Source organism: Argiope bruennichi, chromosome X1, assembly GCF_947563725.1.
Source record: "Argiope bruennichi chromosome X1, qqArgBrue1.1, whole genome shotgun sequence".
Lineage (NCBI taxonomy): Eukaryota > Metazoa > Arthropoda > Arachnida > Araneae > Araneidae > Argiope > Argiope bruennichi.
The window spans coordinates 43909506-43923165 of NC_079162.1; positions in this window are offsets into that span (position 1 = coordinate 43909506).

Genomic DNA, 13660 nt, shown 5'->3' on the forward strand with positions numbered 1-13660 from the left:
AAATCCCTTGAAGAGAGCCGGATGGGAAGAGTATTTTTACGACTATTGAGTGTTAGTCTCATGGCGCTGGTAGTTTTTCAAGGAGGATTAGTTTTATCTGCTGACTGGTATCCCTTGTTAGAAGTTATCTAAATGAGTTTGTGACTTTCGTAACTTAGCCGTGGTGTGGGGAGGCCTGAGTCGCCACCCACCCTCAATTCCGAGCGCAGGCGATAATTTTGCGGCAATGCATCTGAGTCCTGAGGTCGAAGAAAAAAAATATTTTTTCAAGGTGTAGGTTTATCTGTTATCTACTTGTTTGCTTGCCAGTTTCAAACTGAAAAAATAGAAGGAGAGAATGTAATGAAAAGACAAGGTGACACCTTATAAATTGGAAGAAGGTTTCTCATCAAAAGATGTACAGGGGCTTAATTCCATCCTTGATAGTTTTTAGTTGACTTTGAGGCACTGATTTTCGATGAGAGGAATAGCTAAAACAATTGATATCGTTTATAAAGTGCTCTTAATCTTTTAGATGACTTTTAAGATGGCTCTAGAATTATTCAAAAAATTTATAAGGAGAATTTAGCAACTTGCATATTTTAGCGCAAGTTTCGTTTCTACGAATTAATTATACAAGTAATGAATAAATATGGCAGTATATCAAAATTATTTTCCGGATTGCTATGAATGTTCATATAGCATAGTCATGTAAAAAATTACGACATAAAAAGTGATTTGTTTTTCGATTGCTCTTTATTTTTAAAAGAACCGTTACTGGGACACTAAGGTTATGCACAAAATTATGTAATTTACAAATTTGTCTTTGCCATTACATGTTTGAGTTCTGAAAATGAATTATGTAGAAAATGAATAATCCTGATCGCACATAAAACTTATTTATCATTTCATTGTAAGTGCACATGCATTATGAAAATAATTTATAGCATCTCGTTTTTCTACGGATTTCATGTAGTTTTCAACTGCAATTAAGGATTATAATTTCTTAAAGCATTGTAGAAATAATAACCTATATCATAATCGGTTAGTTTTTAGAATAAATATAATTAAATTTTTCTAAGCAATATATTTTATTATTTTTTACTAAGTAAAAAGTAATAGTTTAATATGATGAAAAAATAGTAGGCATAACATATAAAAAGCTGCTAAAAATGACCGTTTTAGGTATTCGTGAAAAAACCAATAAAGATCTGATTTAAAGACATTCCTCCGCTGCCAATTTACAAAATGTTTTTACGACGTAAATGCTAAGCTTCAATACGAAAAAAATTATTTATTTATAGAGGAATTTAGAACATTTCCGAGCAAGTCATTCTTCTAATTTTTAATTTGAATAATTACCAATTAGATATTTGTATTTTATCAGAAATCTCAATCTGATTTTAACAAATTTAGCTTTGAGAATACTTTACAAGATAACAGTAGCGACTCGTCTATTAGAGCTGCAGAGTTGAAGTATTCCCTAAAATTAAATTTTAAAATTTCAATTTTCGTTTATCTAATTTGCTTAATGCTCCACTCTGATTATTCATTGATTTTCACTAACTTTTTCACTCATTGAGTTTTATTTTCAACGAAAATTGAAAAGAGAAGTAGAAACATCAAAAGGAAACAGAAAAGGAACCAACAAGAGAGATAAACGCAGGTAAAGGTCTCCGATGAGCAGCTCATAAATGTTCACTATGCATACAACTCATTGATTCATTTGGAAACCAAAAACCATTCGCCCTTGATCTGAAGTGAGGCAAAATGATTCCTTTTTTTTTAAAGGTTCCATTCATAGTTCGTCGTCGCGCTCTCAGTCCACCTCCCCACTTCTTTTCTTTCTCTCAATATCGTTCAAGAGTTTGGGTTTCGATTCTTGCTGTCTAGACAGTAACATATTTAATTTCATGTCTATTCATTTTCTTTTATAGGCGCTTACTGTTCGAAAAAAAAAAAACACTTGGATGATTTTTAAAACTTTATTCAGAAAAAAATATAAGGATGTATTAATTATCACATATGAAAAACGATGAACGTTGCAGATCACTTATTGTACATCTTTATTGCATTCATTTTTGGAGAAACATAGAACTGACTAGATGAAGTGTATGTGGGGAAGTACACCCACATAATTGAAATGATGAAGTTATGTACTGAATCAACCTTTATAACATCCACATAATTTTTTTTGACAATGCTTCAATATATTTATACATATATTGGTTTTTAATATTTTTGAAATGTAGCAAACTTTATATCAGGCTTTGATATTCAGTTTCAGATATTTATGAGTAAAGTAGCTTATTTTAAAATTACAAATTCTTGATCGATATTTTTTGCAGCACTGTTAATTTCTTGACTCACGAGCCGTAGTTGAATGATCTGCTGCGAGGATGTTATTCATGTAAGCAAGTTAAGTCACACATGGCAATCATTATATAAGCAAACAAAACAAAACTTTAGGCTTATTTCTGCTGTGTATTCAAATGTTTTCTTTATTAGGATGTTTATAATAATGCTATAACCATTTGCAATTGCTTTGAATAACCCTGTCTATTACATATTTTTAAAATAAATTATCGAAATTTAAAAGTTGTTTGTGTAATCTAACTGCATAAAAATCATGCAGTTTTAATGGCTGTATTTATAGTTTCATAACATAATCAACAAATGATGAAAAAATTATCCATCACTCAAGAATGTATAATGAAAATTTCTTCAATAAAAGAATATTTTTTTCGTGTGCCTACAATAGGAGAAAACTAAAAAAAGATTTACTTACTATCCGGAACTTATATTTACTGGTATTAAGCGTCAAAACTAGTCCTGCGCAGCCCTTATTGACAGGCATTTTCATATCCAAACATACCCTACTTATTTACCTATCAGAATGGGAATTTATTCTGGTTTCGCTTTTTATTCAAGTTTCACCGCAGCTTTCTCTGGAATATTTACAAAGTCTAAATAACTTTTAGTTTGAAGAAGTATAAAAAAAACTCTGTAGATATGTAAAAAGAAAATGTAAAGAATAAATTGAAAAATATGATGTAAAAGTAAATCAGCGTCATTTTAACGAAGTAGATTTATCTCCTGTATCCGACCTTAAATAAATAAACTAAGAGTAAAAAGCTCCTTTTCCTTTTTAATGGGTTTATGCATTTCAATGACATGACCATGAACAAGTTTGGTATGAAATATTCATGAAAGAAAATACTTTTAAAAGTGGATTAATGCTTTTCTCCTTTTTTTCTCCTGCAACTTTTGGTGATAAGTAAGTTTATGGCATGTACATGAAAAAAGCGGAATGCATTCAAACCAAGACTTTCATTTGGGAGGATCTTAAAAACGCATTGAAAGAAATAGCGAACAAAGTTGAAGTAGATGGAATTGTTGGGCATATAAAAGAGAAAGCCTTGTAATCCGAACTGACATCTCAAAACTGCAAGACAAAATAATTGAGATAAAAAAAAGATACATTTTTGAAGGAGAAAAATCTATTTAAAGTGATATAGGCCAAAACTTATTACACTCTTTGTCTCTGCGACGAATGAGGTATCGTGGAACTCTACCGAGGTTGCGATAATTTCTGTTCCATTTCATTTTTCGATTTGTTTGATATTTATAAGCTTAACTATTAAAGAAAATTATTTTAGCATAAAAAGCACTTCAATAAATATCTAATAACTCATCCTCATCATATTCGGCTAGACAGCCCAGGGTGAGCCAGTGCCTTCCTCTGAATTCTGTTCCATCGCATTCTATCTTTGACGATTGTGCGCCAATTTCTTCATTGAATAGTCAGGAAGTCTGTCTCCACTGACTCTATCCATCTCATGTTGGATCTACCCCTTTTCCTACTTGTTAGAGGTTTAAGTAAAAGAATTTTTTTCATATGGAATCATCATCCATTCTAAAGTCGTCCAGTTCATCCGATTTAGTTTTAGGAACTTTACAATATCTGGCTCTTTATAGATTTTATATAGCTCAAAGTTATATCTTCTTCTCCAAACGTTGTTGATTTCTATTCCACCAAGAATGGCTGGCAGAATTTTTCTTTCGAAAATGGCTATTTTATTTTCTCCAGCTCTTGTCAGGGTCCAGGTCTCTGAGCCATAGGTAAGTATTGGTCTAATTAAGGTTTTACATAGTAAAAATTTTGTATTTCTTGATAGTAGTGAGGATTTAAAAAAAAATCGTTTTAATCCTTAAAAGGCTTTATTTGCCTTCATTAGACGATCTTCAATCTCCCTGACTATGCTATTGTCATTAGTTTAGTTTAGTTATATTAACGTCCCGCTGTAAAGCAACACTAAGGCTATTTTAGGACGGACCTCGTAATTTTTAACCTCGGTCAGATGACGAAGACGACACCTGAGATGGCACCCCCCTCTCCACGTCACACCACACCAGCGGGAGGACGTTTGGCATGACGGATTTAACGTGCAACAGACCCCCTTACACGACGGTTCTTCGGTGGAATCCGGTCTTGAACCTGAAACCCTACGGCTCACAAGCCGAGACCTTACCACCAGGCCACCGCGTCCTCCACTATGCTATTGTCATCAGTAACTGTAGAACCAAGTTAAGTAAAACTTTGGACAACCCGAAAATTTTGAGAACTAATTTGTAGATGGGATTCATGGGAAGTTCCATTATTTAGTACAGAAATATATTTGATCTTTTAGCTATGTCAAATAACTAGTCTAACTATATATGTTATGTATTTTTAATCTTGAAAACGTTTTGAAATAAGTAGCACAGGTCCAAGCAGATGGAATTGTACGACACGTAACTGACATTAACATTAATACCAGTTATGTATCGCACAATTAAATGCAATTAAATGACAATTACAGAGAAAAAAAAGAAATAAGGAAAGTTGCATTTCAGAAGAAAAAAGTGCATGAAACAGTCTAAATTAGAACTTCTTATACTACGGGTCTATAGCGAGTGAGATTACATAGAATTCTAACGGGCTCTCGATAATTGTCGCTTTTTCTAACTTCTCAGATCCTTTGTTATTTATAAATTTAACTAGCTAAGAAATTCATTTTGAATTAACTATTCGACAAATTTTACTGAAAGGTTTTAACTGAAATTTAATGCCTTTTGATTTATCATTAATTGTTTTTTATTTGTATTTACTTACAATTTCGATAATGCAAAAATTCATTGGTTGTGAAGCTTTAGTTTTAAATTTTATTTTTTTAAGAAATGGTTTGATGGTGCTTGAAATTCCTTTTATGGATTTTCTTTTTATCAAATTTAGGAATAATGTAGATTCGGGAACTTCAATGATAAGAGTATGTGATCTTCTGCTAATAGGAATTATCTATATTTATCAAGTTTTTCTCCGTAATCTTTGCCTTTATATCCAAATTTTAGTTTTTACAAAGAATAAAAATTAACCTAAGATTCACTTTGACAATTAAGTTCGGAATCATGTATTCAAACACTTGATAGGGTTATTTTATTGCTTAAATAGTTTTGCTGTTAACGTAAATTTTCGTTTTCCTTTTGATGCATGAAGAACTGGACAATCACAACTCGATCGTTAATTGACAATTCTCATTTTTCATCTTTCTATTACAATAAATTGTTATTCAATTGAAATAAAACAACTTATTTTGACCAAGGGAAGAAATGAAAACAATGTGTAGTTTGTAATAAGTAGGTTTATCTAAAAATTGAAAGATGTGTCAAAACAAGTGACAGATATCATCGAACATTGGTTTTGATTGAAAGATTCGCAATAACATAACTTACATTTGCATTCATCAATAATTTTTGTTTAAATTTTCACTTGCTATTATTATTATATGATAGAGGAAATAAAATTTTATTTTTATCTGGTGATAAATAATCATTAAATGCATGATCTTATTGATTTAGATATTATATAAAAATATTGTTTTCGAAGACAACTCTTATTCATAAGGTAAACGTCAAATATAAAGAATCAATTGAATTTTATAAATATTTGCCCATCATATGCAATTAGATATAAGGTGATATGCTTAAGTAAGTTTGTAGTCCTCAGTGACATGAATTATTAATTCTTCTTTCTGGAAATTTTCATAACTTTGAATGAATATTGAATTAGCCGTTTCTTGCAAGCGTAAAATAAATTTTAAAAAATGTCCATAAATAAAAAATGAAGCTCATTGGAAAGAGAACATAGTAAAGAAAACACATTTTTAGGTCAGAATTGATGAAATACTTTGAAATTCGCCATCGTCATCCATTTTACATGTGCAATGAATTTAATTCATTAACATCAGATATTTACAGCAATTACAATGAAGCTTATACTACATATATTTTTCTTCGTGTCATTTGAAAATTTATCATATATTAATGACCTATCCTCCATTGTTTAGAATGTTCTTTTCATATGACATTACATTCACATGCAAAACATAACAGCTTTGGTCAATGCTAGACATAATTTATTATATTAGCATTCGTGTTCTTCATTTTGAAGTAAATTTACATGATGTCACAATTATTCGGCATCGTAAAAGAGCTATTCCTGCCCTATCTTAGCACGCGAGTCAATTGGAATGACTAAATCGATACGAATGTTGAAACGGGCATTGTGATGAATGCCTTATAGCCTCCGTTACGGCACGTCTCATGCGTCCATTCCTCACAGAGGTGATATCCGCCATCGGAATGAAGGTAATTCCACCCTACACCATTATTGTATTACCAGTGAAGTGAGAAAAATCACCGTACCGGAAGCTTCTCCTCCCATCTGGGGTGTAAGTGGTATACAGTCATATGACAAGCATGATTGCTCATATCATTTGTATAATTGCAAGTTGTCTCTCACTGTGTTACAAAGTTTTGCTAGATTTTAGATGGCAAGCTATTGTTCTTCCTCCAGGATTCATAATGATTTCCAAATTTAAAATTGCTCAGCTGGATTAATGTTGATTCGGTTTGAATTGAAGCGTCTCACGACAGCATGGTTTACCTCCATATTCTATCTTAAAAATTTAAATTTATGTATATTTAAAAATAAAATTAATTTCATTTATACATTTCAAAATTAATTTTAGATTCGCAAGCTTTAATTGATTATAATTCGTATAATATCCCGAAGAGATGTGTACCCGAGGGTCATTTTTTGACGATTTCATGCTTCTCCAAAAAAGAAGTTTAATAATACATAATTCAAAATGAGGAGAAAAAAAACATCAGATTCTGTAACGGAAGTTGAAGAATATTAGTTGATACACACTATGTCGTTAGTCATTTTGTTTTCTATCGACTTGAAAACGCGTTCCTTCCCCTTTCAAACAGTCTGATGGTCAGAAGCTTTCATTTCAACCTAAACATTGACTCTCCGATGCAATTAACTTGTATCTTTGGTATTTGATACCATTAGTCAACCATCGGCTTCAGCTGAGCAATGTGGCAATCTCGAATTCTTTCCTGACGTGGCAGTGCAGTGATAAATAAGCTTCTCCATCTATCATTTACCTTCCTTCAGAGAATTCTTTGCCTTCGATGTTTGAAAAAAAGTTGATTTCTTCGAAAATTCTGATTTTTTCAAGGGTTAAACTTAATACACAAGATAGAGTTTTGAATATACACGAGGAATATTTTGGCATGCTTCTAGCAGTTTCGAACTCTGGTTTGGTGAGTATAACAAAGCTCCAATCACTAGACTTCCATTTTATATCTCTATGAGAGCGATGGTCACGATGGCTCATTTAATGTGCACAGGCATCATGTATACTGTTGAGTTACAGAGGAATATAATTTTAAAACCTGATTTTCAATCACGAGAATTTTTCAAACACCACTGAAGTGCAATCTTTGCCATAAAAAAGTAGTATCAAATCAACTAATAACTTCTTTACTCAATTAACTCACCATTTGGCAGTGTAAAAAATACTGAAATATAATTTTTCGTAATTCTGATTAGGGGAAACTTAAAAAGAATATTTCTTTAGTTTTGGCAAAATGCTTAACATTTTATATTATGATAAAATAATAGTGGAATAGAAATTTTAATACTTCTGATCATGCACAATTAGAAAAAAAAATATTTTAAAGTCTTGAAAAGGCACAGATTTTTAAACTTTCAACATTTGACATCGTGACAAAAGAGTAATGGGACAGAAATGATTATATTTCTGAACATGTATGCCTTTAAAATGAAAATTCTTTAGTTTTAATAATGCTATAAAATCCACTAATCTAACTAATGGCTTCAGATAATAGATTACAAGCACGGATGACAGATAAGAGAAAAAAAAGTGACAATTTATGACAGTTCAAGTAGACATACGTCTACTTGAAGACGTATTCAAAAGACATACGTCCTCTTGTATATGTAAGATATACAAGAGGAATGTAAGATATACAAGAGGACGTATCACCGATGTATAACGCAATATGTATTTCTATGCATTAATGAGTCCCAGAATGGGCTCCATGATATCACACTACTTCTGCGTTAACTTAATTTCTACTCTTCAGATTGTGATACATAATAATTCAAAGCATGTTTTAAAATCCATTACTCCAAAGCTTCGGAAAATTTGGTTACGTTTGTTTATTGGCAGCGGAAACCGGAAGGTAAATAAACGCCTGTGACAAATAGTTTCTAGTGAAATAAATAATTTGTTAAATAACTTCAAAACTCTTGCAACAGAAACAGTAATCTTTCTCCGGAATAGACAAATATTTTGCACAATTCCTAATTGCTTACTGTTTAAATATTTGCATAATCCTTTTGTTGCGACTTTCTTAACTATGGAAATTATGCTCAAACATTTATCTTTCAGCAAACGAGACTGGGTAGTTTATGCAAACTATGGAATTTCGCAGTAGATTAGTTAAAAATATATGTAATATTTGTAGTTTGATATGATTTATTTGTAAATAAACTGTAACAATTATTAAGCAATATCAAAAGTCTATTGCACGATGGTTTAAAGGTAAATTTCCATTCAATGTATTCTTTAAGAAATCGATATACTGCAAACAAACCTCAAATATTGTTACATAATAAAAATAAATTTTAAATAAACTGTTATTTGGATTCGCTTTCAAAGATTTTACAGTATTTTTTTATTTAATTTATCAATACGAATGCTTTTTTTTAATCTCAGTTTCGAAATGGATTGAATCCATATATTTTTCTTTGTTTAGTCTCATTTTTTGGCTCTAAATTTACCACAAAACAGGTTTATTTACTTTTGACGTTGCGGATTTCTTTTTAATATTTATTCAAATAAATTGTTCATTTTCAAAAGTCATTCATTTATTAAATTTATGTTTTTCATTAAATTTTTGTGTCATTTTTGTAAAATTAAGTAAATACTTATTGCGATAAGATCATACAATCACCCATTTAGTGTAAAGATTACTTTATAGTTGTAGTTATGTATATTAACTGCGCTTTAGGTTAATTGTATTGATTGTACTTAGAATATTAATCAAGATTGCAAATATTTATTATTTAACATTTCTTATCGTTTTTCTGTTAAAAAATGCAACTTTTAAAATATTATTGAGGTGTAAATTTTAAAACGAATTTCACGATGATAGCATAAAATAATATTAAGTTATTTCTAGAGAAAATATTTACAGGAAAGAATAGTCACTATTGCAATTTTTAACTTCAATAGAATATTTTCATTCTCATATAGTTAATTTCTCGCATTCAAATTTTATTTTAACAAAAACTATTTGTATACTTTTACAGACTCGCGAAACTCTGAGATTATATACCTGCTTTAAAATAGCAGATATTTGTATTAATACTTTGATGATAACATTTTCTAAAAGATATGGTCTCAGAATTATGGTATCAAATACTTAAATATCACTTTAAAGAAAAATTCACTGAGTTTTATACCAAAGATGAGAAAAAGTGATGAACTAAGAAATATATTTTAGATATACTATGAATAGGAATGAGTGGTATATGAATTCGTAAGAATTTAAAATAAATTTTTTAGCAATTAAACGCTTCTCCAAGTTGACTGAATTTTGCTAGATAATGGACTTTCAAGGATTTTTAATGGCATGCAAAATCTTTTTATGCAGAATAATACAATATTGTATCTTATATTGTAATAAATATTGTCTATACATTGAAAGGATTTAATTACTCTATTGATTAGAAAAAAAATTAAATTGAGGCATGTAAGGTAAAAGTAAAAATGAAAACGATGACATGTAAGAAAATGAATGGAAATACACAATTATTTTACATTTACAAATCAAAGTGAAAGCATAATATCTTCAATTTCAATTGTTTAATTTGAAATCTCAAAAGTTGAAAAGCAATTTGCACTAGTTTACACTGAAGTGCCAGAAAACTGGTACACCAATCTAATATCATGCATTACACAGAAATGCCGCAACACTGCGTGGCATGGATTCAACTAATTTGTGAAGATATTCTGTAGACAGTTCACACCATGATTCCTGCAGGGCAGTCCCCAAAGCCATGGGAGTGCGAAGTGGCGGAGAACAACTCAGGACAGCACATTGCAAAACATCTCAGATATGCTCGATAATGTTCATGTCGGAGGAATGAGGTGACCAAGAGGGGGAACGAAATTCAGAAGAGTGCTCCTCAAGACACTCCATAGCTGCTGTAGATTTGTGGGGTGCAAATTATCCTGCTGGAATTCTTCACATCCGTCAAAATGCTTAAAGGATATGAATGAATGCAAGTAAGTCAGAAAGGATGTTAACGTACCGCTGAACTGTCATGGTCGAGTCTAGACGTTCAACGGTCCCATTTCATGCCAACTGCACACGCCCTATACCATCTCGGAGCTTCAACCAGCTTGAACAGTTCCTTGTGGGCATGGGGGATCCATGGAGTTTTCTCCACACTCGCACATGGCCATCCGCAAGATACAATTGAAAATGCGACTCGTCAGACCAGACAACGTTTTTCCAATCATTAAGAGCCCAATTACAGTGTTGGCATGCCCAGGCAAGGCGCAGATCTATGTGCCTCCGAGTCAACAATGGTACACGAGATGGACTGCGGTTGTGAAAGCCCATATCAATTAGGGTACGTTGCACAGTGCGTATGTTGACACTTTTTGATGGGCCTGCATTCAAATACACAGCAATTTGAGGAAGTGTTGAACGTCTATCTCGTGTAACTATTCTCTTCAGCCATCGATGATCCCGTTCTTTCAAGGCCTTTTTCCGGCCGGTCTTTTTTCCACATAACATGTTCAATTTATTAATTATAATATGTATTTTTATTTTTAATATATTTTTATTAGAAGTGAAACTTTATATGATAGACAACTATTAGCATAGAGAACAATAAAATATCAAACTTATATGTTAAGCATTTAAATATTTTGACAAATAATCTCTTCTGAAAATATATAATTCCATAAAGGGATTTTGTAAGTTAAATTAATGGTCTTATTTTTAAATATCGAACTGCAATTTAAGATGGATAATAAATACTAAAAATATATACATGCATATTTTTGGGACATATAGCTTATATACCTATTTATACATATAACATAATAATATTTCTATTATAAATATATATTACATTTAAATAGATAAATTGTATCAAAATTTAAACATGCTTTGCCTTTTATCCTATTGTGTAACGTCAGAAAGTATCAAGTATATAAATTTATTTTTCTCGACATGTTAGTCCCATTTTAATATTAGAAATGAAAATAGAATGAAAAGCCAATTCAATAAAATACAAAATAAGGATTATTCAGGACAGGAAGTTATCTAACTACCGATAGTGAAATAAAAGAAAACTTTAAATCAACCTGCACTTTCTAGTTTTATGACTCGAATAAAATACTTTATTTACCGTTCTAACTGTTCTAATTTTGTGACCCGAATAAAGTACTTTTTTATACTTTAAATATTTATTATATACATATTTTTAAAAAGTCAATAAGAGTAAAATTTCAATTTCAGTTTTTAGGAGAAAGTTAAGGTAGTTATCAGAATTCAAAGTATGAAAAAATTATTATTCAAAATATAAGCATAGAAGTCCCTTCTTATTCTTTTCATGTGAAGTTCAACGAAAAAATATAAATTAGAACTAAGAAATCAAAAGCAATACACTTCACAAGTAGTTTAATCTGAAATGGACTGTTTATTTTAACCGTTTCATTGTGGCACGTCTCATCCTTCATAACAAATTCAGTTGGGAACAGCGTAATTTCTGTTTATCTAACAAATGTGAATATATTCACCTTGAGCTAAATAGATTTACCAAAAAGGACTTTAATCTCTGGTATAGGATTATATCATTTATGAAGAAAGTTAATTGATCGTTTTTACGAAGAATGCAGCGAGGAAAATTGATTCAAATTTTGACTCATAAATCTGCATTTGCTTTTTCGGGATTTGCACTCATTGGCATCTTTATATCCTGTTATATGGAATTAACATATTTAAAAAATCTATCAACAATAGTCAATGCGATTCTTTGGCATTTCTTATCTGAGCAATCTCTAATTATATTAATTAGTAAAAAATATAAAATACTGAATACATATTAAATACTGAAGGTATTTTCCATATCGTTCGCTTTTCAGATGGATGAGATATTAAGAGTTAAGTAGGCCTATTTTCAATTTCCCACGAAAATATTAAAAGTGAAATATGCCAGTTTAGAATAAGAAATATATATTAGAATTATTATATTTAAATAAAGAATTATTATTTAGAATATAGTATTTTTCAACTGAATTACACTTTATTTCCTAAATTATCTCTTGGATTTGTAATAAATAAAAATTGACAGTGAATTTCTTGAATTTCAAATATTCTCTTTCATTTTTAAATTATATATTCTTCCTTTCCAAGCAATCCATTACCGAAAATCAAATTTATCTACGTTTCCTAGCAACAAAACTCATTTATTTGATCCTTATGACTTAGAAACATTGTTGTAATATGATTTCTGATCTTTTATGTATCTCCGGTACGCATATTTAATTACAAAGATGGAACGTATCTATTTCCGTAAGTAAAAGTATAAGTCTTGTAAAAGTATGATTGAATGCTTCATATTTGAATGAACAATAAGAATATCCCATGAGTCATTAATCATATTTAATTCTAATAATATACAAAAATGTTAAGGCATATCTCTCATTGCCCACTCAACGAGCGAGTGTTTTTGAATATAGGAGTGCTTAAAACTGTGTTCTAGTGTTTGTCTTTTACTCTCAATATTATTTTGTTAGCGAAAAATAAGTTTGTTTTAAGAATATTTTAGGCATACGGAAAGTAAATCTAATTATCAGTGTTTTAAAATGATTATATATAATTGAAGCTTAATTTAGCTTCTAGAGCTCAACAAATAATGTTGATGCAGTATGTCTTTCTTCTAATTTAAAATCTCTATTTTAATACGTTTCAGTATATTTCAATTTCATTTTAAGAGCATATACTATTTAAATGTTGTAGTTTAAGATTTTTAAATTTGCTTCCCAACAAAAAATGGATAAAATATTATTAATGAAATTGTAAAAAAACAATTGGGTTTTTATTTGTATTGTGACATTTTCGTTGACATCTCATTTAATACAAAATTAAGTTGAGAATTTTAATTAAACTTTAAATTTAATCTAGCTCAAATAATGGAATTCCATTATTTGAGCTAGAAAAATGGCACCTAATTGTTTCATAA